Source organism: Nomascus leucogenys, chromosome 25 (assembly GCF_006542625.1).
Source record: "Nomascus leucogenys isolate Asia chromosome 25, Asia_NLE_v1, whole genome shotgun sequence".
In the NCBI taxonomy this organism is placed as follows: Eukaryota; Metazoa; Chordata; class Mammalia; order Primates; family Hylobatidae; genus Nomascus; species Nomascus leucogenys.
Genome location: NC_044405.1, coordinates 4302037 through 4325223, shown reverse-complemented (window position 1 = coordinate 4325223; position 23187 = coordinate 4302037).

Sequence of the window (23187 nt, the reverse complement as noted above, 5' to 3'; positions counted from 1 at the left end):
AATGTTGGTAAAAATCGAATCTACTTGCGATATATGGCACATTTTTATTTGCCTACATGCACAATACACTAAGAAAATTGAAGAGTAAATATACATTCTGATGCATGCTTTTCTTTTTTTTTTTTAAGACGGAGTTTCACTCTTGTTGCCCAGGCTGGAGTACAATGGCACCATCTCGGCTCACCGCAACCTCCGCCTCCCAGGTTCAAGCAATTCTCCTGCCTCAGCCTCCCGAGTAGCTGGGACTACAGGCACCTGCCACCATGCCCAGCTAATTTTTGTATTTTTAGTAGAGACAGGATCTCGCCATGTTGGCCAGGCTGGTCTTGAACTCCTGACCTCAGGTGATCCACCTGCCTCAGCCTCCCAAAGTGCTGGGATTACAGGCGTGAGCCACCACGCCCGGCTGCATGCTTTTCTTAAAATGTCATTTTTCTCAGCAATAATATTTCCTAAGAATATAGGTAAAATGAATAGAAAATGTAAATGGAAGATGCAGGTGCTAATTAACATGAAGGTCTGTCTTCTAATTAAGTCTTTTGAATAATCTATGCTTCTGTGTTATACCTCGCAAAGCAACATCAATAATGACTTTTCATGTGAAGCACCTTCTGTTGCCACTTTTAAAGTTTCAGGCAGATGCTAAAAGGGGCCATTTTCATAAAACTGAAGTTTGACTAAAGAAAGGATGAATGATTTAATAGTACTCAAGATTGAAAGACAAAAAATGATCTGCACAAAACCTATTGTACACCAGGCTCTGAATATTTTTCTTGTTCATGAAATGTAGTAATTGTCTTCCATTTTCACTACAACTACTCAAAACAGCTTGCTTCTAGTGTCCTAGAAGTTCCACTAATGGCAAGCACCTGAATTAAAATAAAAAAAAAAAAAACCCTTTTGGAATCTCGTAAGATTGAAATGAATCCTCAAAGCACACTATAAAACCATCTTAATGTTTCTTATTGCCCAATTTATTATTGCCTTTCCTTTTCTTTTTTTTTTTTTACTTCTTTTCTGGAATAGATTTATTTTCAGTTTTCTAATGTATTTTGGCAATATTGTCTTTAAAAATGGTAAACCCAGAAAGTTAGAATTAATAATAATTGTATTAATCCTATGCCTAGATTATATTATATAGATTATGACCATTTGGTATATATCAAATTGAATAGAGTTATATAATCTATCCCAAAATTTAGCAAAATAGTGTTACTATAAACCAAGTCTTCAGTACTTAGGTCTAGCCAATATAATATACAGCTATAAAAGACTTGTGTAAACATTGGATGTTATCCAGTAATTACTAGAGATGATGAGACAGTTTGGAATATGGCATTTTTTGCTCACATGCTATGACCCAAATGAGAACATCTGCCTAAAGGCGTTATGGTTAGGCCATCTGCTGTTTGGCTGACACAACCTGCCTTAATGAAGAGAAATAAAGTCTTCACGGAGAATATGTACAAATGGAATATATCTATAATGTTACGAGTGAACTAAACAACGTCACTGCACTTTTCAATTTAACATTTGTTCTTCTCATCACTGTTATCAGAATATGTAATCTCGTTTCTTTTTTGACCACAAATAAAAATGCTTTTCTGTATAGTTACCAAGTGCATAATGGTAATAATGGCAATATTGATGGTAGCTAGGAAGATACTCTCAATTGGATAATAAATAAATACACCATAAACATCATGACAGATTGTGTTTCCAAAGATACCCACAACGTATCTTCCATCTCACAGATCCTTGCTTCTACAAGCTAAACTTGGCACTCCTCCAACTGAGAGGTGTATATGAACACAGTCCCTATGCATGTAAGGCGGTGTGTGACTCGCCTGTAATCAACAGAAGGGGTGACAATGAAGGGAGTGGTACCACATAGTTCCTAAGGTAACTTCTGCCTTCTTCGCTGCAACACTTAAACTTGGAACTTTGAACTTGCATGTAAGCTACCATGCTGTGAGGAACTTAAGCCACTCAGAGAGGCCAAGGATAGGCATACTTGCTGTCACTCCTAGACTTTGGGTCTTGCCAGCCAAGGATCAACATGAGAGTGAACAAGTATCAGATGACACTAGGACCCAGACTTCCCTCCTAGTTATTGAATCTTCTAACTGAAGGCCCAGACATGTAAAACAGAGAAGGGCCATGCCCACTGTGCCTTTCAGAAACTCCTGACCCACAGAAGCAATGAGCACAATTAAAGCTCTTTTTATGCCCCCAAGTTTGGGTTGGTTTGTTTCATGGCAATCGTCGTGGACGAAACAGGCTAACCATAAGCAAACATATTTTAATTTGATGTTCATATTAAATTTAACAGGAATAACAGCAAAAATCCATAAGCAATATTGAGCTTCATTGATACTGTATTGACCCAGAAAGTAGACTTTAAAATCAGGTTCCTCCAAATTTTGCATTGACAGTTATATGAATGATCATTTTTATTTTTTAAAATTATTTTTTAAAATGTTAATTTTTAAATTTTATGTTCAATTGACAAATAACTATATATGTGTGTATATATGTTTATATTTATGTATACTTCACGACATTGGGCTGGGCAAAGATTCCTTGGATGTGACTCCAAAAGTCAACAGCCAACAAAAACAAAAATGAACAAGAGGGATTGAATCACTGAAAAAATAAAATAAAATTTTTAAATCCTGAATCTGTAGGCCAATGCTAATTTTTACCTGTAGCTACTTTTTTTTTCTTTCCAAGATAAATTGATTGAACATAAGTTGCCTTTAAGAGTATCTTTTTACCTGTGCAAAATTTCTTCAGAAAAATTTTCATCAAAAAATTATCCCAGGTAGGGCAAGTCACTTTGATTTTCCTTTCTACCCACATCCAAGGTCAAAAGAAATATGTCAGGTCATACTTCAGCAGAGAATTTCCCATTGCTGTTGAGTATCTCACACTACAGACAGTTAAACAGCAGTAGCACTTGGCTTCTGACCTGAGTATAAGTATTCCATGTCCACAGGGCCTTTAAATTGCTTGGTTCCAGGATTTCCTTTTAGCAAAATGATGACCCTGAGACTTTAAAGCTATTTACTGTAAGTGGCCTTCATCTAGCATTGCTTAGCAATTTATGCTAGACTGCAAAAGACTAGAATTCAGTCAGTAGCCTCCTCACTAGACTAAAGGACCTGCTGTCTAAAGGCTCCCTTTGAAAACAACATTCCATTCAGGATTATTGTTTCCGTGACTGCCTTTCTAATGCTGATAACCTCAGTGAGAGAAGCCACTTCCTGACTAAAGTGTTATATAAATAACATGATTTAGCTAAACTCAATGGCCTTGTATTTCTACCACCAAGTTTTCTCTAACAACCTGGAAATTCTTCCCTCTGTTTTGTCATATTTGAATTAACATTCTTCTTGGAAGATGTGTTGAGAGTGAATACTGTTCTCTCTACTTGAAGGCACAAGTTGGCAGAATTAGAGGGAAGAACCTCTTCTTTCCTAGCTCATATTTCACTGTAGGCCTGTTGCACCATCTATTCACTTCCTTCTCTCCAGAGGGTAATTTGTAAGAAACTTTGGAGGGAAACAATGAATCCACAAGGCACATGAATTCTGGGTTTCTCCATGCCATTGAGTTTGCAAGGACAGTTTCTTTCAAGGGAGAACTGAGGGCTTGGCAACGTTGGGGACTGGGATTGGGTAAGGCTGACCTGTTAGCCTGTTTTCTTATATCAGATTTATCAGGAATATCAGTGACACTTTGCTCTCTTCAACCTGACTTTTACACATCTCTCATTTGTTTCCCAATTATGATGGGAAACAAAGATATAAAAAATAGTCACCTCTAGTACTAACAGGATGAATAAATATGTCTGTCTAACCCTATATTATAAGCTAATTTACAGTACAGATTTGCTAGAAGCCCTGCTCAATTCCCGAATTCCCTGTGGCATTAATTCAAGTTTGTCTTTCAGGTCACAACCAAGCTATGCCCTGCATGGTGATGACCTTGTGCCTGTCCACTATTATTATTCCATCTGCTTCTCTCAACCTTCCCAGACACGATCTCTACATATCTCTATCATCTTATACGGACTTGACATTTTCTCCTACCAACTTTAAGCCGTTAGAGAGCAGTGAACCCATCATTCTCATTTTTGTCACCCATATTTAATACACTATACAGAACACTAAATACATAACATTAAATATACTATACAGAACACACCATAAACATTTGTTCATTAATTTTAGGAAGATGTGATAGGAAGAATTCTAAAGATGCTGCTTCCCCAAGATTTGCTTCCTTTAGTTATTCAATCAAATCTTAACCTGAGTATTTCTATGAAGGGAAGTTCTAGAATTTAGGACAGCAGACGGAATTAAGGTTATTAAACAGGTAACCTTTTTTTGAGACAGAAAAATCTTTCCTTTATCCTCTGAATTCTGTATCTGGGGGCTTTTGAATTAAGCTAAAATTAGATGGATTAACAGAAGAGAAGGCACATCATTTTATTAATATTTACATGAATGATAAATTGTGGAGAAGCAACTAGGAAACATATGGGGAAACTAACGAAAGCTAAGGACTAAATTTGAACTAGAGGAAGATAAGACCTGTTCATGCAAACTAATCCTGGTGTCAGCTCTCATCTTTGATGATAAGAGTTCTTGTGTCCCTGTTACAGGTGTGAGGAGTGGGGACATCTTCCTAAAAAAAAGATGTAGTCAAATAACAATGATACAAATAAGAAGTATAACTTTGAGATCTATTGCTGAGTAAATAAACAATATTACAAAATATGTATAATACACAAGCCTGTTTACATATGTATTTCCAATACCAAATAAAATTATGTGCAATTAAACCTGTTTCCTCTCCAGGCTGGGCACGTAGCTAAATTACATTTTCTAGTATAAAGGGAAATTATATTCACTATCTTGTGGTCCGAAACACATAAACATCTCACTTGCCATCCCTCTCTCTCTTCCTCCTGGCTGGAGGTTGATGGCCAAGAAACTCCAGTAAGAGGTGTTAATGGCACTGCACTGAATGACTACATGAAGCAGAGTGTCACCGTACTGCCCCCCCTGAACCCCATCCCACCACTGGCAATCCCCTCCTGAGAGAGAAATAAGATTCTATCTTGTTAAGCCACTGATATTTTAGAGGAAATCTGTCTTAGTAGTTATGGTATCCTAATATTATTCATAGAAAAGGGTAAATATATATGTATATATATAAAACATAGTCCTGCTTTTAGGCAGGTAAGAGGGGGACAAAGACCTCTTTCTGTATCAGTTGATTTTCAACTGCTTTCAGCTCAAAATAATCCTTATGCCAAAGTGGCATATTTTGGGGGTGGCATAGTCTGATGCCCTTAAAATAGAGAAATTATTATAGATTTACCCAGATGAACGCAATATAATCATGTAAGTCCTTAAAAGCAGGGAAAAAGGCAGAAGAGCCATTAAAAGAGATACAGCAGGAGAGAGAGATAGAGAAGTTACAAGGCAAAAAGGGAGGTCAAAGATATTTGAAGCATAAGAATGACTCATCCTGTCATTTCGGGTTTTGAAGATGGAGAAAAGTGGCCATGAGCCAGGAAATTTGATAGCTTCTGGGATCTAAAAATAAACCCTCAGCCTATAGCCAACAAGGAGATGGGGCCCTCAGTCCTACAGTCACATGGAACGGAATTCTGCCAACATTCTAAATGAGCTCTGAGGTGGACTTATCCCCAGAGCCTCCAGACAGGAAATCAGCTCTGCTGACACCTTAATTTTGGCTGCATGAAACTCAGAGCAGAAAATCAGCTGAGCTAAGCTGTGCCTGGATTTCTGGCCTACTAAACTCTTAGACAATAAAACCGGTGGGGTTTTTCAAGCTGTTGAAGTTTGTTATAATTTACTATGGCAGCGATAGAAACTAATACAGAGTGTACTGATCATAATGATAAGTAATCAGTTATGTGTAGGCTGCTGCATTCAAGAGGACACTTAACATGACAAATAATAGAAATCTCTAAGAAATGTCAAGACCATGAGATAGCACCATCAAAGCTTTTCATCTTTGCTGATGATGGTGGCTATTCCTTCTCTTAACTTCTTGTCAGAGGATTTATTTGGAGTCTAATAGTTATAGGCTGGCAACACAAATCTAACTATGTTCATATAGTGGGGAGAATTCTAAGATGGTCCAGAAGATCCCCACTGCCTGGTGCATATACCACGAACAATCCTTCCTCTTGAGGGATGTGAACATGGTGGGATAGCTTTCTCTTGCTTATGTTGTATCATGTAAGATCCATCTTACCAGGAGTGGGATTTTCCTGTTGCCTTTGAAGAAGTAACTGCCCTGTTTTGACAGAGCCACATGGCCAGGATCTGAAAAAGGCCTCTAAGAGCTGAGAACAACTCCTGGCCTGTAGCCAGGAAGACTAAAGACTTCTGTTTTACAAAAGCAAAGAAAAAATTATTCCAACAACTTCAATGAGCTTGAAAGAGGACCCTGAGCTTCAGATGAGAACTCAGCCCTAGCTAACACCTTGAGTTGAGCCTCGCGAGATCCTGAGGAGAGGACCCAGCTAAACAGTGCTCAGATTTCTTAACTCAGAACCATGTGGAAATGAATAGATGTGTTTTAAATGACGAAGTTTGTGATAGTTAATTTGATATGCAACAATATAAAGCAAATATAGATTTATTCAATTCTTCCAAGCCTATTATTTTATAGATGACACTATTGAAAGTAATCACCCTGCAGATGCATAACCACCAGTGAATTGCAGTGTTCGGACTAAAACCCTGGTTTGGCTTTGTGCCTCTGCATATTATATAACATTTATCTGTTCAATGAATTGTTAACGTTTCTCAAACTATTCCACAACCTCTTTTACCAAACTCGACCGAAATAATTCCTACACTCTAATACTGATAGGTTATACACAAATTCACACACACACACAGACACACACGCACAGAGTTATATACATATTGCCTACCATGGACTGAATGTATCCCCTCAAAATCACATGTTAAAATCCTGACCCTCAATGTGATGGTATTAGAAAGTAAGGCGTTTGAATGTGTGAGCTGAAAAAAAAACCTCAAACTGTTTTTCCTCTGCTCTCAACCACAACAGTTAACACAGAAGACTTCAGTGACCAAATGTATGGAGCATTTTCTCCACATACCAAGCAAGCAATCACTTCTGTAGTGGACCCCAGCTGGGTGTCCTCCAATTCAGTTTTGACACTATCTACCTAGAAATAGCATCAAATCCCACAGGTTGAGGGCTCAGTCCCACATGACTATCCCCCGTCTGCAGATACCAGTTGTAATTCAGGACCTCTGGAACTTCTGATCAACCATTTTAGAACTGGAGTTCTCATGACCCGTTTTTTGGATTTGATTAAATTGCTAAAGTGTCTCACATAACTCAGGGAAACACATTTACCACTTTGCTGTAAAGAATATTACAAAAGATACAGATGACGAGATATAAGGGTGAGTTATGGAGGAAGGGGTGGAGGGCTTTCATGCCTTCCCTGGGCATGACATGCTCTAGGATCCTCTGTGTGTCCAGCTATATAGAAGCCCTTTGAACACTATCTTTTGGGCCTTTTAGGGAAACTTCGCTGGATAGGCATGATTGCAAAATGGACAACTGTGTACAAATGTGACTGGATAAAAAGAGTATGATCTAGTACGAGGCTAAGCGGGAAACCCAGCAAGGTCTCTCTGTTCAGACTCTTCTTGGCCTCTCTGTGCAGAATGTCTTCCTCCTGGATATGAGGAAGAATTTCTGAAATGGGGAATCTTATGACCTACCATAAGACAAGGTAGGTCAGAGAATTTCTATTTTTTTTTTTTTTTTTTTTTGACACAGAGTCTTGCTCTGTCGCCCAGGCTGGAGTGCAGTGGTGCGATCTCGGCTCACTGCAACCTCCACCTCCCAGGTTCAAGCAATTCTCTGCCTCAACCTCCCGAGTAGCTAGGATTGCAGGTGCCCACCACCACGCCCAGCTAATTTTTGAATTTTTAGTAGAGATGGGGTTTCACCATCTTGGCCAGGCTGGTCTTGAACTGATGACCTCGTGATCCACCCGCCTCAGCCTCCCAAAGTGCTGCGATTACAGAAGTGAGCCACCACACTGACCAGGTCAGAGAATTTCTTTATGGCCAGTCCCAAGACAGAAAGGTGAAAATGATTAGAATACATTTTTAGTTTCTATGGCCTGTCTTGGGGAGAAATAACAAGGATGTGGCAGTTATGAGCCAGGAACTGTGTATGTGTATCATAGGAGGTAATTAGGTCACACAGGTGGAATTCCCCTGAATGGGAGCAGTGCCCTTATACAAGGGACATCAGAGAGCTCCCTGGTCCCCTTTTTCCCGCATGAAAGTGCAATGAGTTGTCATCAATCTGCCACCCAGAAAAGGTCCATCACCAGAACCCAATCGTGATGGCACTGTGATCTTGGGATACCAGCCTCTGGAACTGTACTGCAAACCAAAAATGAAATTCTAAGGCTTCCCAACTATCTGAATGGACTTTCTCCTTGGCCAGGGCACTCTTAAAATTTAACCGGGGAGACTGGTTCAGGCCATGATGGGGAGTGGGGTCAGACATGCTTCAGTGTACCTCTCCAGCATTAACAGCAACACAGACCTTAGCCTCATAGGAAGCATTTACAATCTATCCTCTCTGAGGCCTGCTACCTGAAGGCTTCCTATGTACAATAAGAACTTTGGTCTCCACAATCTTTTTTCTTAACCCAGACATTTCCTTTCTATTGATCCCAGGTCATTAGATAAACTCAACCAATTGTCAGCCAGAAAATTTTTAAATCTACCTATAACCTGGAAGCCTTTGCTTCAAGTTGTCCCACCTTTCTGGACCAAACCAATGTCTTTCTTTAATGTATTTGATTGAAGTCTCATATCTCCCTAAAATGCATAAAATCAAGCTGCATCTCAACCACCTTGGGCACATGTTCTCAAGACCTCCTGAGGGCTGTGTCATGGGCCATGGTCACTCATATTTGGCTCAGAATAAATCTCTTCAAATATTTTATAGAGTTTGACTCTTTTTGTTGACAGTACAAAATACCTTTCTATTGTTTACGTGACGTCCAGTCTACGGTAGTTTGCTATAGTAGCCTGAACTGACTAAGGCATTGACTCATCCCAGTTAGCCAGTTTCCTATCAAAGGACAACTTAACTTATTGGACCGCCACATAGCCACTTAGTCACATTAACTTTTACAAGACAGGTGTAATTCTCCTCAAGGAACTTTAAATTTTTTGATATGTGAAATTAATTTGATATTATCATTGAGATGTAGCTTGACACACAGAAGTTTGAGACTCCTCTTGCCTATTTAGACTGCAGAGAGTTAAAACAGCTCTGGAAAGTTGAAAGACTACGCCTTGGGTGTTCTCTATATGCAGAAGAAGGATGTTCACATAGACCCATGAGACTCCTTCCTTTAAAAAAGAACCCCCCAAATTTCTTGTAAATATTTGATAGATACGGTTGCGAGGACTCTATGACATCTATTGCCCTGACTACCAGTGCTACAAGAGCAATTGTGTGTATTTCTCAAGGATAGTCAGTTGCTTTCATCTCGTGGAGAAACAGCGATTAGGCATCAGGAGTTTGTGTGTGTGAGGATGGTCCATTCAGTGTAAGCCCCCTTTTCCTAAGACTGCTCATGCCTACCAATTATTGCCAGATGGAATAGTATTAAAAGAAGGCAAGAAAGCAATTCATCTGAAAAGCACAGTTTTCCTTTTGTTTTTCCCTTCAAATGTCATTAAAGCCTAATCCAAAACCTAACTCTGATGGTTATGTTTTACTTTTACAAATCAGGAAGAATTTAAACAGGACAGGAAAACAAATTCAAACAGAATGTTCAGCAAGGGAAAAAATAAGTTCTCTAATTAGAAAGCAGGAAGGCCAGTTCTTAAGGGCAAAGCTACTCCAGGCAAAACAGCCAAACTAGTATCTTTATCCCATGGTTACCAAACAAGTTTAAAAAGGGGCTCCATCTGACCTTTGTTTTTTTTTTTTTTTTTTTTTTTTTTTTTGACAGCCAATATTTTGAATTAAGATTCAAATGTGGGGTATATTTGAAATAAATTTCCATTTGAATGTTGATAGTAAGTGGAAAGACAAATATACTTCTGGGTTAATAGAGAGATTTCTTATATCAGCAACTAAACTGCCTACTTGTATGGAGTTTTAAGACATAATAAAATTGGTACATTGTAAATGTATACAGTGTAAATGTATAGTAATACTTTTCATATAAGGAAGGAATCATAGAGAAGGAAATAATTTTCATAAATATGAATATTTGAAGGCTGGCTTATGTGATCTCACACTTCATAAACGACTCAATATGGGTTGTACTGTATCCACTTATAAAAAAAGAATATTGTACGTGTGTGCATAAGTACATTAAACTTCTATAAAACCTACAAATTCTCCAAGTCCCCAACTTTTTAATTAAATTGTATTCTATCATTTCTCTTCAATCTTAAAAAAATCATACATATAAACTACATTAAATGGAAGTGGTATACGCCCAAGAGATTTTGAAAGAAGTGTTTAGTTATTTTGCAAGGATATCATTTCAAAAGAGAGCATTTTAAAATATTTATGGTTTTATGGCATTTTTAATTAGGTTTCCAAAGACATAAGGTTTATCTTTGCTGTGAATTGTGATTGCTTATAAAATAAAAAATATTCATTCTTCAATATAAAAATCTCTACCAAAACTAAAGGTGGTACCAATCTGTGCTGCAGTTTGGGAGATGTCATGACGAGTTACTTGAAGTTCACACAAATCATTGCTATTATCATCATGTGATAATAGATGTGATATAGTCACATCCTCTTGATGTAGCTGCCTAAAGACCTGCTTTCCTTATGTGGACTTCTCTCACATAACATAAACCAGAAGGACCTATCAGATTTCTTTTTATGTTTTAATAGCCTGAAATGAGATGTACAATTACCCCTAAACCAATCACTGGCAACTGGTGACCCTTGGCGTGACTAGTTTAAATCAATCATGATTCACCCCCTTGAGCTTTGGGAGGAACTACTTCCCTGACCATGTGTTCATCAACTTACTAGCTGAGCAAAACTGGATTTCAAAACAATGAAGGGAGAAACTATTAGATAAGCTCTGTGTTAGCACACTCCAGCCACACTTGTTAATTTGTTTACATACTGTCTATGGCTCCTTCCACACTGTAACAGCAGAGTTGAGTAGAAGTGACAGAGACCAGATGCCTACAAAGCCTAAAATATTTGCTACCTGGCCCTTTGCAGAAAAAGATTGCCAATCCCTGAAATAAAACAATCAACATTATCTTCCACAATTTATATGACAAAGTTGAGAACTCCCTATGATTATAAGAAAATAATAGAGATTATGTCTATAAGCCACACATGAAAAGAAGAATTACATTCTCTAAGATCTTGTCTTTTTATTTAGCAGATTTAGCCACATTTTAGGCAGTTGTTTGACAGAGACAAGGCTTGGGAACACAACTAGAATAGGGAAGAACCAAAGAACAGGAAACAGCAGGGGGACCACCAGCGCTTGGAGAGGGGAAGGGTGCTACTTCGAATGTGGTAGATTCTAGCTACTTCCACAATGACCAAGAATCTTCCAGAGAATAGTTTGCTGAGTCTGCGGAGCAGGCCATTCCTCTTTTCTGTACACACACAACCAAACCAGAACATCACTAACCAAGTGTACTCTTCCAGGTGATTTTTAAGCCCAAACACAGGAGTAAGAGGAGCAACTCAAACAACTGTCAAAACCTTTCTAGCAAAATAGCCCTAGAGAATAGTAGCACATTTAAAAAATATTAAGACTCTTTTCCAATGGTCAGAACATGAAGCTCCTTTCTCTTTGCCAAGCAGAGTACATAAGGCCAAGAAGGTAAAGCTAAAAGGATTAAAAGAGAATTGGAAAAAGTAATGAGTCACTTTTCAGCCTCTTCCAAGATCTCAACACAGTAGCAATGAGAGAAGAAGACAGACATTTCAGGTTTGATCAAAATAACAGTCAGAAACTCTAGAAAAGCCAATAAGCTGGAAATAGTTTTTATGGGGCCAAATAAAAGAGTGGATGCCAACATATTCTTCTTTACAGTACTGGTTACAAGGGGATACTAAGGGCTCAGATTAGCAACTTCTCTTGAAATAAAAGAGATGAGAGATAACAGTAAAAAATGTGTAAGTTCTGTATTAGTTTGTTTTCACACTGCTATAAAGAAATACCTGAGACTGGGTAATTTATAAAGGGAAGAAGTTTAATTGACCCAAAGTTCCACATGGCTGGGGAGGCCTCAGGAAACTTACAATTATGATGGAAGGGGAAGCAAACAATGTCCTTCTTCACAAGGCAGCAGGAGAGAGAAGTGCTGAGCAAAGAGGTCAGAGGCCATTATGAAGCCATCAGGTTTCATGAGAACTCACTCATTCTCATGAGAACAGCATGGGGGAACCACCTCCATGATCCAATCACCTCCCAAAATGTCCCGCCCCCACTACGTGGGTATTACAATTCAAATTACAATTCAAGATGAGATTTGGGCGGAAACAGAAGCTAAACCATATCAGGTACAGTGCAGTAATGAAATTTCAGACTCATTTTTAAAACTTTTCCAGGCCAAGGTGTGGCTCACGCCTGTAATCCCAGCACTTTGGGAGGCCAAGGTGGGCAGATCATGACGTCAGGAGATCGAGACCATCCTGGCTAACACGGTGAAACCCCGTCTCTACTAAAAATACAAAAAAAAAAAAAAAATTAACCAGGCGTGGTGGCGGACAACTGTAGTCTCAGCTACTCGGGAGGCTTGGGCAGGAGAATTGCTTGAACCAGGGAGGTGGAGGTTGCAATGATCCGAGATTGCTCCATTGCACTCCAGCCTGGGTGACAGAGTGAGACTCCGTCTCAAAAAACAACAACAACAAAAAACAAAACAAAAAAAATAAACTTTTCCTGATGTGCAGAGGATTCTTTCTTGATGTGCACAATTTAACTCCGTATTGAGTTAGAGGCATGAGAAAGTTGTCGCACATGTGTGAGTGTGAGTATATACATGCATCTATGTAAAAGATTTGAATCTTTCCCAGTCATCAGTGAAATCATCACAAAGTGAAAGGAAAAATAACCATAATCCAGTTTCTTTCACCCTTAAACTCAAGCCATATTCTCAGGCTTCAAACTGGAAGCTTCTGAGATTCTTTATGAAGTCTTAGAAACACAGTAATATATTTCATAAACACTTGACAGGATATCAAGCTTTCTTTCTTGAACACATTGACCCTGAATGAAATAGGTTATTGCCTCATTTTAACAGCCCACCCTCCATTCTATGCTATATAACCAAGCATTCAGAAAAAACAACTTTTAAATGCCTATCACGCCATCTTTTCACATATAGGTTGAAGATGAATTCAACATCATATTGAATGCCGCTTTTTTTTTTTTTTTTTGAGACAGAGTCTTGCTTGTCGCCCAGGCTAGAGTGCAGTGGCACGATCTTGGCTCACTGCAAGCTCTGCCTCCCGGGTTCACGCCATTCTCCTGCCTCAGCCTCCCGAGTAGCTGGGACTACAGGCACCCGCCACCACTCCTGGTTAATTTTTTGTATTTTTAGTAGACACGGGGTTTCACTGTGTTAGCCAGGATGGTCTCGATCTCCTGACCTCATGATCCGCCGGTCTCAGCCTCCCAAAGTGCTGGGATTACAGGCGTGAGCCACCGTGCCCAGCCCAAATGCCACTTTCTAATGAGCAGAGATGTTGAAGTGTTCTGCTTTACTGACTTGAACGTCTTGTTTACTACACAATGTATTTGTAGTAAATAAAAGCAGGCTTTTAACAAGGTAAAGATTAATATTCTAGATTTGTTACTACAAAGAATAACAACTTAAATTTGAAATTAGTCATGTATAATTGACATACACATAATTTATTTTCAAAGCATCAAAGTTGTAATTTTTATATAAAAATAATACTGTTTTGAACCTTTACTTTGTTAATGTGATTCTGAATATAACCTGCTTTCTTTAAGGCTTTTTATCTTTACCTTATAGAATTTATCAGTATTTACTTCTTCCTAAACTCACTTGCCCTGCCCTCCTGAAATCAATGATACCATAGGAAGAAAAATTTTGAAATCTTCTTACAATGGAGGAAAAGAAGTGATTTTTTTAATACCTCCAGGGAAGACGTAAGAAACACATTCAACATTTTAAACAATATAACCTGATGCAATTATCTAAAATATTATTTCTAGAGAAATAAATTTATGAGAGCTTGTCGTATGATGGAAACAGTAAGTGGGATCCCTGTGGTCTTTATGTGAACATAAATCACTTCAAGGTAAGCACTTACTGAAATTGCTTTGCATGAAGTAGACTAGAAATCATCACAAGTGACATGCACACCGGTTGAAAGTGAACCAACTTTCATGTAAATGAGGCCTTAAGGTTAGTTGTATATGTAAAATGAAGAGTGATAATTGGAAGAAGCTGTACAAATTCTCCTAGGGGTAAAACCAAATTCCCTTATTGTTGTACCCTAACACAATAATCTACATAATATTTCAGTGCTTTAGGCTAAGAGGCTAACAGAAAAAATGTTCTATAAGTGCCACAATAAAATATAATAATTTTCAAATATAAAGAATTATCCTCTCAGATATCAAATAACTGATATGATTCCCTTTAAAATAAATGATCCCAGAAATTTCAAGTAAAATGAGCTTTACGTATAAACATGTATACCAAGCCTTCGGTACTATTATCCAATCAAAGATAGTATTATTGACCAAATACAAGAAATCCTACTAATCACATGTAAATAGCTTTCAAATTAATCTGGGTGGCTACAAATTACTAGACCAATGTTGCAAGTTCTGAAAATGTTGGTTATGTTACTGTCTCAATATAATCACTTGGTTTTGTTAGAAAAGTTAATGAAATTATAGTACCCCAATGTAGAAGGATGGGGAAAGAAATATTCAATTATATTGAATAAATGTTGAATATATAATTTTATAAAAGGATAGCCTAGTTAATTTTCAGTAGCAGGAAGTAATTTTTCATAAATTAGGATGTTACTAATCTGAAGAATCTCTGTAAGATATCTGAATACCTAAATAAATGCACATTGAGTTATAATAATGGCCAACTATTACCTAGCATTAATATATTCTGGACACTATGCTAAGTGATTTATATATTTTAAATCATTCACAAAACAACACTAGGGACTAGGAGCTATTACTCTCCCATCTTAGAGATGAGAAAACTGAGACCCACTGAGTTTAAGTAAATTGCCCAAAGTAACACAGTTAATATTTGAGGAAACTAGGGTTCAAATTCAGACCATCTTGCCCCAAAACTCATGCCTATAATCATACAAAAAAAATTTTAAACATAATTTATTTTCAATAGTACCCATTGACAGAAATAGACAAGGAAATTAATCTCTCTGTATAAAAAGCATACTTGTCATAATAATTAAAATAATGAAATATTTTTATTATTTATGATGTTAAAGATGTTAGAAAAATAGATATTGGAGAAATATTGGATTTAAAGAAAAGTGAAGGGGGTGGAGCCAAGATGGCCGAATAGGAACAGCTCCGGTCTACAGCTCCCACAGTGAGAGACGCAGAAGATGGGTGATTCCTGCATTTCCATCTGAGGTACCGGGTTCATCTCACTAGGGAGTGCCAAACAGTGGGTGCAGGACAGTCGGTGCAGCGCACCGTGCGTGAGCCCAAGCAGGGTGAGGCATTGCCTCACTCAGGAAGCACAAGGGGTCAGGGAGTTCCCTTTCCTAGTCAAAGAAAGGGGTGACAGACAGCACCTGGAAAATTGGGTCACTCCCACCCTAATACTGCGCTTTTCCAACGGGCTTGGAAAATGGCACACCAGGAGATTGTGTCCCGCACCTGGCTCAGAGGGTCCTACGCCGAGGGAGTCTCGCTGATTGCTAGCGCAGTAGTCTGAGATAAAACTGCAAGGCAGCAGCAAGGCTGGGGGAGGGGTGCCCGCCATTGCCCAGGCTTGCTTAGGTAAACAAAGCAGCCAGGAAGCTCGAACTGGGCGGAGCCCACCACAGCTCAAGGAGGCCTACCTGCCTCTGTAGGCTCCACCTCTGGGGGCAGGGCACAGACAAACAAAAAGACAGCAGTAACCTCTGCAGACTTAAATGTCCCTGTCTGACAGCTTTGAAGAGAGTAGTGGTTCTCCCAGCACGCAGCTGGAGATCTGAGAATGGGCAGACTGCCTCCTAAAGTGGGTCCCTGACCCCCCAAGCAGCCTAAGTGGGAGGCACCCCCCAGTAGGGAAAGACTGACACCTCACTCAGCCAGGTACTCCTCTGAGACAAAACTTCCACAGGAACGATCAGACAGCTGAATTTGTGGTTCACGAAAATCCGCTGTTCTGCAGCCACAGCTGCTGACACCCAGCCAAACAGGGTCTGGAGTGGACCTCTAGCAAACTCCAAAAGACCTGAAGCTGAGGGTCCTGTCTGGTAGAAGGAAAACTAACAAACAGAAAGGACACCCACAGCAAAAACCCATCTGTACATCACCATCATCAAAGACCAAAAGCAGAAAAAACTACAAAGATGGGGAGAAAACAGAGCAGAAAAACTGGAAACTCTAAAAAGCAGAGTGCCTCTCCTCCTCCAAAGGAACGCAGTTCCTCACCAGCAATGGAACAAAGCTGGACGGAGAATGACTTTGACAAGTTGAAAGAAAAAGGCTTCAGACAATCAAACTACTCCGAGCTACGGGAGGAAATTCAAACCAATGGCAAAGAAGTTAAAAACTTTGGAAAAAATTAGATGAATGTTTAACTAAAATAACCAACACAGAGAAGTGCTTAAAGGAGCTGATGGGGCTGAAAGCCAAGTTTCGAGAACTACGTGAAGAATGCAGAAGCCTCGGTAGCCGATGTGATCAACTGGTAGAAAGGGTGTCAGTGATGGAAGATGAAATGAATGAAATGAAGCCAGAAGGGAAGTTTAGAGAAAAAAAAATAAAAAGAAATGAACAAAGCCTCCAAGAAATATGGGACTATGTGAAAAGACCAAACCTACGTCTGATTGGTGTACCTGAAAGTCACGGGGAGAATGGAACCAAGTTGGAAAACACTCTGCAAGATATTATCCAGGAGAACTTCCCCATTCTAGCAAGGCAGGCCAACAGTCAGATTCAGGAACTACAGAGAACGCCACAAAGATACTCCTCAAGAAGAGCAACTCCAAGGCACATAATTGTCAGATTCACTAAAGTTGAAATGAAGGAAAAACTGTTAAGGGCGGCCAGAGAGAAAGGTCGGGTTACCCACAAAGGGAAGCCCATCAGACTAACAACTGATCTCTCGGCAGAAACTCTGCAAGCCAGAAGAGAGTGGGGGCCGATATTCAACATTCTTAAAGAAAAGAATTTTCAACCCAGAATTTCATATCCACCAAACTAAGCTTCATAAGCGAAGGAGAAATAAAATACTTTACAGACAAGCAAATGCTGAGTGATTTTGTCACCACCAGGCCTGCCCTAAAAGAGCTCCTGAGGAAGCACTAAACATGGAAAGGAACAACCGGTACCAGCCACTGCAAAAACATGCCAAATTGTAAAGACCATTGAGGCTAGGGAGAAACTGCATCAACTAACGAGCAAAATAACCAGCTAACATCATAATGACAGGATCACGTTCACACATAACAATACTAACTTTAAATGTAAATGGGCTAAATGCTCCACTTAAAAGACACAGACTGGCAAATTGGATAAGGAGTCAAGACCCATCAATGTGCTGTATTCAGGAAACCCATCTCACGTGCAGAGACACACATAGACTCAAAATAAAGGGATGGAGGAAGATCTATCAAGCAAATGGAAAACAAAAAAAGGCAGGGGTTGCAATCCTAGTCTCTGATAAAATAGACTTTAAACCAACAAAGATCAAAAGAGACAAAGAAGGCCATTACATAATGGTAAAGGGATCAATTCAACAAGAAGAGCTAACTATCCTAAATATATATGCACCCAATACAGGAGCACCCAGATTCATAAAGCACGTCCTGAGTGACCTACAAAGAGAATTAGACTCCCACACAATAATAATGGGAGATTTTAACACCCCACTGTCAACATTAGACAGATCAACAAGACAGAAAGTTAACAATGACACCCAGGAACTGCACTCAGCTCGGCACCAAGCAGACCTAACAGACATCTACAGAACTCTCCACCCCAAATCAACAGAATATACATTTTTTTCAGCACCACACTACACCTATTCCAAAATTGACCACATAGTTGGAAGTAAAGCTCTCCTCAGCAAATGTAAAAGAACAGAAATTATAACAAACTGTCTCTCAGACCACAGTGCAATCAAACTAGAACTCAGGATTAAGAAACTCACTCAAATCCGCTCAACTACATGGAAACTGAACAACCTGCTCCTGAATGACTACTGGGTACATAACAAAATGAAGGCAGAAATAAAGATGTTCTTTGAAACCAAGGAGAACAAAGACACAACATACCAGAATCTCTGGGACACATTCAAAGCAGTGTGTAGAGGGAAATTTATAGCACTAAATGCCCACAAGAAAAAGCAGGAAAGATCCAAAATTGACACCCTAACGTCACAATTAAAAGAACTAGAAAAGCAAGAGCAAACACATTCAAAAGCTAGCAGAAGGCAAGAAATAACTAAAATCAGAGCAGAACTGAAGGAAATAGAGACACAAAAAAACCCTTCAAAAAACTAATGAATCCAGGAGCTGGTTTTTTGAAAAGATCAACAAAATTGATACACCGCTAGCAAGACTAATAAAGAAGAAAAGAGAGAAGAATCAAATAGATGCAATAAAAAATGATAAAGGGGATATCACCACCGATCCCACAGAAATACAATCTACCATCAGAGAATACTATAAACACCTCCACGCAAATAAACCAGAAAATCTAGAAGAAATGGATAAATTCCTCAACAAATACACCCTCCCAAGACTAAACCAGGAAGGAGTTGAATCTCTGAATAGACCAATAACAGGCTCTGAAATTGTGGCAATAATCAACAGCTTACCAACCAAAAAGAGTCCAGGACCTGATGGATTCACAGCCAAATTCAATCAGAGGTACAAGGAGGAACTGGTACCATTCCTTCTGAAACTATTCCAATTGATAGAAAAAGAGGGAATCCTCCCTAACACATTTTATGAAGCCAGCATCGTCCTGATACCAAAGCCTGGCAGAGACATAACCAAAAAAGAGAATTTCAGACCAATATCCTTGATGAACATTGATGCAAAAATCCTCAATAAAATACTGGCAAACTGAATCCAGCAGCACATCCAAAAGCTTATCCACCATGATCAGGTGGGCTTCATCCCTGGGATGCAAGGATGGTTCAACATACACAAATCAATAAATGTAATCCAGCATATAAACAGAACCAAAGACAAAAACCACATGATTATCTCAATAGATGCAGAAAAGGCCTTTGACAAAATTCAACAACCCTTCATGCTAAAAACTCTCAATAAATTAGGTATTGATGGGATGTATCTCAAAATAATCAGAGCTATCTATGACAAACCCACAGCCAATATCATACTGAGTGGGCAAAAACTGGAAGCATTCCCTTTGAAAACGGGCACAAGAGAGGGATGCCCTCTCTCACCACTCCTATTTGACATAGTGTTGGAAGTTCTGGCCAGGGCAATTAGGCAGGAGAAGGAAATAAAGGGTATTCAATTAGGAAAAGAGGAAGTCAAACTGTTCCTGTTTGCAGATGACATGATTGTATATCTAGAAAACCCCATTGTCTCAGCCCAAAATCTCCTCAAGCTGATAACCAACTTCAGCAAAGTCTCAGGATATAAAATCAATGTGCAAAAATCACAAGCATTCTTGTACAGCAATAACAGACAAACAGAGAGCCAAATCATGAGTGAACTCCCATTCACAATTGCTTCAAAGAGAATAAAATACCTAGGAATCCAACTTACAAGGGATGTGAAGGACCTCTTCAAGGAGAACTACAAACCACTGCTCAAAGAAATAAAAGAGGATACAAACAAATGGAAGAACATTCCATGCTCATGGGTTGGAAGAATCAATATCGTGAAAATGGCCATACTGCCCAAGGTAATTTATAGATTCAATGCCATCCCCATCAAGCTACCAATGACTTTCTTCACAGAATTGGAAAAAACTACTTTAAAGTTCATATGGAACCAAAAAAGAGCCCACATCGCCAAGTCAATCCTAAGCCAAAAGAACAAAGCTGGAGGCATCATGCCACCTGACTTCAAACTATACTACAAGGCTACAGTAACCAAAACAGCATGCTACTGGTACCAAAACAGAGACATAGATCAATGGAACAGAACAGAACCCTCAGAAATAATGCCACATATCTACAACTATCTGATCTTTGACAAACCTGACAAAAACAAGCAATGGAGAAAAGATTCCCTATTTAATAAATGTTGCTGGGAAAACTGGCTAGCCATATGTAGAAAGCTGAAACTGGATCCCTTCCTTACACCTTATACAAAAATTAATTCAAGATGGATTAAAGACTTACATGTTAGACCTAACACCATAAAAACCCTAGAAGAAAACCTAGGCAATACCATTCAGGATATGGGCATGGGCAAGGACTTCATGTCTAAAACACCAAAAGCAATGGCAACAAAAGCCAAAATTGACAAATGGGATCTAATTAAACTAAAGAGCTTCTGCACAGCAAAAGAAACTACCATCGGAGTCAACAGGCAACCTACAAAATGGGAGAAAATTTTCACAACCTACTCATCTGACAAAGGGCTAATATCCAGAATCTACAATGAACTCAAACAAATTCACAAGAAAAAAACAACCCCATCAAAAAGTGGGCGAAGGACATGAACAGACGCTTCTCAAAAGAAGACATTTATGCAGCCAAAAAACACATGAAAAAATGCTCATCATCACTGGCCATCAGAGAAATGCAAATCAAAACCACAGTGAGATACCATCTCACACCAGTTAGAATGGCCATCATTCAAAAGTCAGGAAACAACAGGTGCTGGAGAGGATGTGGAGAAATAGGAACACTTTCACACTGTTGGTGGGACTGTAAACTAGTTCAACCACTGTGGAAGTCAGTGTGGCGATTCCTCAGGGATCTAGAACTAGAAATACCATTTGACCCAACCATCCCATTACTGGGTATATACCCAAAGTACTATAAATCATGCTGCTATAAAGATACATGCACACGTATGTTTACTGCGGCACTATTCACGACAGCAAAGACTTGGAACCAACCCAAATGTCCAACAATGATAGACTGGATTAAGAAAATATGGCACATATACACCATGGAATACTATGCAGCCATAAAAAATGATGAGTTCATGTCCTTTGTAGGGACATGGATAAAACTGGAAACCATCATTCTCAGTAAACTATCGCAAGGACCAAAAACCAAACACCGCATGTTCTCACTCATAGGTGGGAATTGAACAATGAGAACACATGGACACAGGAAAGGGAATATCACACTCCAGGGACTGTTGTGGGTGGGGGGAGGGGAGAGGGACAGCATTAGGAGATATATCTAATGCTAAATGACAAGTTAATGGGTGCAGCACACCAACATGGCACATGGATACATATGTAACAAACCTGCACATTGTGCACATGTACCCTAAAACTTAAAGTGTAATAATAATAATAAAAAGAAAAAAAAGTCAAATCAATCGACACAAATGTTTAAGCAGAATATGTGTATATACATGGTTATAGTATTCCAACTTCTTAATTTCTCAGTATGTATGGATTAATTTATGGTGCTTAACCTGGAAAATATGCTCCTAGCACTTCATGCCTTGACAAATATTATATTTATGTAACTATCAACTCATTTACAGAGTGTTTCCCTCTCGGATTTACTGGAAAACAATAGTTCCAGTCACTGAAAGAGAAAACAAATATAGAAAGAAAGATGAGTAAATTAACTGGTCTATAAAAATTACTGAATACTTTGGTTTTAGTGGAATCTAAACTATAGCTCATTATGTCTTCTCATTCTGAAATATAATTATCCTGGGATTCTAAAATCTTAGGGCTTTCTATCTCTAAGCAACCCAAAGATAGAAATACACAAAGCAATTAAGTATTCTGCAACCATCAAATGCAAAGTAGATCCCAGTCAATCAGTCAACCGTGTTGACCACACACTAATCTAGGCATGCAGCCAGCTATTGTCTGCATATATTTGTCAGAAAATAGTATAATACCTGATGGTTCTCCTGGCAGATCTGAATACAAGTTTTGTACGAAAAGACCATTTGATCACCAGGGAACTCCAGATTTGAAAATTCTTGGAATAGAAAATGAATGGTAAAAAGTTGAGAAGAAAGGTAAGTCCAGTGGAAATGGATCTGAAGTGGTCTCTCAGGGTAACATGACCCAAGTTGGTCTACCATAATCTGCAGTCTTCCCTTCAACTTCTTGAAACCAGAAACTGGGACTTAACACTGCACCCAGAAATAGGTGATAAAATGACTCTAACTAAATTCTCTTAAAATAGATGTATAATTAAGAATACCAACATTGCAGAAAACCAACACTGTAGAAAATACCACTTCTAATTCCCACGTTTTCTTTAATATTCATAGCCAATAATTGGATAAGTAGGTTGATCGATGGCACAGAATTAAAGCAAAGCTCAAGGATTTAAATGGGGGGTATTTTGTTCTGATGAAGCCTAAAGAAGTATTTCTGCCCACAGAAGAGAACATTTTGCTCATGAATGAGCTGAGTCCCTCAAATGTTGCATCTCTCTCCCGGGACAATGCTGGAACTGAAATTCCAAAGCTTGCTTCTCTAAAAGGACCTTTTCTCTACAAACCAATCCATTTCCCCTTTAATTACAATTTTCTAGGTAGGCCAAAGAATATGATCTCGATTTTCAATAGGTTTGATTTTTGTTTGTTTTGTTTTATTGACAAAAAGCAAACATATTTCTGTAATTTCCAAATTCTTTGGGGGCACCTCCTTATAATACTCATTAAACAGTCTCCATTGTATGATCTGTTCAACATTTAAATTTGGACAGGAATTCAAGTTTTAAGTGAAGCACC